The 4,288-nt window shown below is 56.5% G+C and overlaps 1 pseudogene; it reads left to right on the forward strand.

Annotated features, from left to right (window-relative positions):
* The first annotated feature begins 496 nt into the window (after window positions 1–496).
* Window positions 497–2,715, forward strand: LOC147971802 (aspartic proteinase nepenthesin-1 pseudogene; annotated as a pseudogene).
* The last annotated feature ends 1,573 nt before the right edge of the window (window positions 2,716–4,288 follow it).

The raw sequence follows: 4,288 nt of genomic DNA on the forward strand, positions 1-4,288 counted from the left end.
ATTCCCTTCTCATGAATGTCATATACATGGGTGGGTCAGTCTTTACTCAGAGTAGTTTAACTTTCTCAAACATCTTTATTACTTATTTCTCAGGATGGTCGGGCGCGGCAACGCGCGCCTTTATGTTCTAGTTCATTTTATGAGTAACATCGACTCGTTGGCTGGGCAGCTGGGATAGCTGCCAGCCTGTCCGGGTTCGAGCCTCGGCTCTAACACACGGCGCTCGCTGTGTTTCTCCTATAAAAGAAAAGGCCAACAAAGCTAAGCCCTTGGGTTGGTCTCATTTTTATTTTTATTTTTTCACTATTCACTACGAAGGTAGTAACATAGTCTAGCAAAACATGTATTTTTTCTGTCTCAAAATAAGTGTCTCGAGTCTAGTACTCCATTTATAAACTAATATAAGAGCGTATAAATCACTACTTTATTTATCTAAACGCTTTTATATTTCTTTACAGAGGGAGTACAACTTTGTATTAAAACTAATAAAAACTCAAGACACTTATTTTGGGATGGAAAAGGTATGTTACTAGTAGTATAAGTTACTCTTCACTGTGACTAGTTTTAGATTAGGTTCGAATTAGATCCGGACATCGAATATCTGATCTCTTCTTGCAGGAATCCGGCGGCGCGCATTGCTAGGGCCCGAGCATTTCTCACCGGCATACCTTATCTATACGGAGTTCCCATCTAAGTTCGGTGATCATATCAAGAATTTAGTCGTTATCTTAGTGGTGCCTGCGGTCGATGAGGTGCAGGTCGCCAAACTCTCTCCCTCGCTCGGCTCCACCTCCACACACCGAGCGATCGACCGGTGATGCCCGGCCCGGGGCCAAGAGCATTCCCCGACTTTGGTGCTTCGTCCACCATTGACAAGAGAATTTTCTAAAGCCGCCCGGACCATCATCGTCTTGGCCCTCGCAAGGTTGCTTTCCTTGCGTGCTTGCGTCCGGGCGGTGCAGGAAGGAATAAATCGTTCGTGCGTGGATGGATGGATATATATGCGACGCCTTGCCGCGCGAACTAGATATTCCAATTCGTTCGGGAGCTGGCTTGATCGCGGAGGGCGGCATGAAGCAGGCATTGGTGGCGCTGGCACTGCCGTTGCTCCTCGCCGCGTCGCTGTACGCCTCGACGCCGCCGGACACGGCCGAGGCCTTCGCCGGGGACGTCCGCGTCCGCCTGACCCACGTGGACGCCGGGAAGCAGATGTCCAGGCGCGAGCTGATCAGGCGCGCCATGCAGCGCAGCAAGGCGAGGGCAGCGGCGCTCTCCGTGGCGAGGAGCGGCAGCGGCCGTGTCGCCGGCAAGAGCGCGCAGCAGGAGCAGCCTGGCGTGCCGGTCCGCCCGTCCGGCGACCTCGAGTACCTCATCGACCTCGCCATCGGCACGCCGCCGCAGCCCGTGTCGGCGCTGCTGGACACCGGCAGCGACCTCATCTGGACGCAGTGCGCGCCGTGCGCGAGCTGCCTCGCGCAGCCGGACCCGCTCTTCGCCCCGGCCGCGTCGTCGTCGTACGTTCCCATGCGCTGCTCCGGCCAGCTCTGCAGCGACATCCTGCACCACAGCTGCCAGAGGCCCGACACCTGCACCTACCGCTACAACTACGGCGACGGGACGACCACGCTGGGCGTCTACGCCACCGACCACTTCACCTTCGCGTCGTCGTCCGGGGAGAAGCTCAGCGTGCCGCTCGGGTTCGGCTGCGGCACCATGAACGTCGGCAGCCTGAACAACGGCTCCGGCATCGTCGGCTTCGGCCGGGACCCGCTCTCGCTCGTGTCCCAGATGTCCATCCGGCGCTTCTCCTACTGCCTCACGCCCTACACGAGCACCAGGAAGAGCACGCTCCTGTTCGGGTCCCTCTCCGACGGCGTCTTCGACGCCGACGACGCCGCCACCGGCGCAGTCCAGACCACGAGGCTGCTGCAGAGCCGCCAGAACCCGACCTTCTACTACGTACCGTTCACCGGCGTGACGGTCGGCGCTCGGCGGCTGCGGATACCGCTCTCGGCGTTCTCCCTGAGGCCCGACGGCTCCGGAGGGGTGATCGTCGACTCCGGCACGGCGCTCACGCTGTTCCCGGCGGCGGTGCTCGCGGAGGTGCTGAGGGCGTTCCGCGCGCAGCTGAGGCTGCCGTTCGCGAACAGCAGCAGCCCGGACGACGGCGTCTGCTTCGCGACGCCGATGGCCGCGGGCGGGGGGAGGCGCGCGTCGGCCGCGAGGGCGGTGGTGGCGGTGCCGAGGATGGTGTTCCACTTCCAGGGCGCGGACCTCGAGCTGCCGCGCCGGAACTACGTGCTGGACGACCCGAGGAGGGGGAGCCTGTGCATCCTCCTGGCCGACTCCGGGGACTCGGGCTCCACCATCGGCAACTTCGTGCAGCAGGACATGCGCGTGCTCTACGATTTGGAGGCGGAGACCCTGTCGTTCGCTCCGGCGCAGTGCTGATGCACGCGGGCGCGGCATGCGACCGACGTCCGTATATATGTATCAAAGCAGATGTGTAGCGCACGCATGCATCAAACGACAGCATGTGCCTCAAGGGAAGTTGTAATAAGTTTTACTAGCTAGTATTCCTAATATAAGAGCGTTTAGATCACTATTTTAATAAACATTCTTATATTAGTTTACGGAAGAAAGAAATGCTAATAAATGACCAATGTTTTTGTTCTGGCTATTAACACGGCAACAACTAATGGGGGTGTTTGTTTTCAGGAATTCTTTTGTGTAGGGACTAGAAAAAATCTCTTTTAAAGACTTTTTTATCAAATGAGAGAGACTTTTTAGAGACTAAATTAGGCATTTGAGACTAAATGAAGACTCTCAATGAGAGTCTTTTTGGAACTTTTTGGGACTTTAACAACAATGCCCCTCCGTGCACCCATTGGCCCGCCACCCCATGGGGTTGTTTGATTGTTATTTTTCTATATACTCGAGGCAACATGGTCATTTAATAACCTCTAGCAAGGGACTAGGAACTTTTTAGTCTCTGAAAACAAACAAGGAGTGACTTTTTAGGGATTAAGGACTTTTTAGTTGGGACTAGAAAAAGTTCTAGGACTAGAGAACCAAACACCACCTAAGCTACACGATGGTTTTTCCCAAAGAGGAGAATGAACTCCCGCACCTCCTCATTGATTGAGGGCATCTCCAAGCGCCACCCGTAAAAAATCTCCCACATCCATCCGCGGTTAGGAGGACCAGTCCGCGCACATGGATGCGGGAGGACGCCATCTAACCGTAGCCGCATTTGTCCGTCAGCAAATTCAAATTCAAATCTACGTCGATTCACACAACGCGCCGGATCACGCCCGCGCCGGGTCGATCCCCTCCAGATGCTGCTCTCCGGCGGCTCAATGTTGTTGTTGTTGTTGTGTGCCATCGCCGGTCTGAGTGTAGGACTGTTGCGTGGCCGTCTGGGTGTAGGACTGCTGCTGCTGGTAGTTGCCGGACTAGGTGGGATCCGAGTCTTCCACCTGCTTGTGCTCATAGCCCCCTCTCCTCGCTCACCTCTGTCGTGGATGATATCAAGCATATCCCTGTCCGCGTCGTATGCCAGCTCCCACGCTCTCGGCATTGTAGCAAACAGCACGCGGGCACCCATCTGACTTTTACCCGCCATCCTTGCCCGGACGAGCGGCGACGAAGAATATTCGGAGAAGAGTGGCGCCGCGTTAACATCAACAATGTAAGGAACCGTATCGACGGTTTTTGCGTGTTGCTTGGCAGCATAGTAGTACAGAGGCTTTTAAGGCTCCGGGCACGGCGCCGTCTGTACTGTGGGCGCACCCGTCTGGCGGCGTCTGCCACGACCTAGCCGACCGCCTCTTCTGCCACGCCCATCGCCACCAACAGGCCCACCGGCGGCCAGACGCTTCCTCATCTTCTCCTCCGAGCTGATCTTTCGAGCGAGCGTGATGCTCGGATCCTTTGGCACCTCCGCCGCCTCCATCTCCGCCCCGACGGTTCCATGGGTCGGCGACGGAGGGAAGGAGAGGGTGGGAGAGAAGAGTGGGAATTGGACGGAGAGCGGCGGGGAGTGGAAGAACATAGTGGGGGATTTTGGCGCGGAAACATGGCAGGATGCTACAAAAGCGCGGGCTCGACCTTTCTTTTTGGGCGGGCCATGGGTGTCGGAGAGAGATGTTTCGCGTGTCCGGACTCCCGTAAACCTTCCTCACATTTGTATCCGGTTTGCGGGAGGAATCGCATCCGAACCGCTCCGCGGATCGATACAGGTCGGCGTTGGATGGCTTGACATGTGGGCTTCATGTGTCAGTTAACA

The sequence above is a fragment of the Triticum urartu genome, chromosome 5A (assembly GCF_056163025.1).
Source record: "Triticum urartu cultivar PI428250 chromosome 5A, HENAU_Tu73, whole genome shotgun sequence".
NCBI lineage: Eukaryota > Viridiplantae > Streptophyta > Magnoliopsida > Poales > Poaceae > Triticum > Triticum urartu.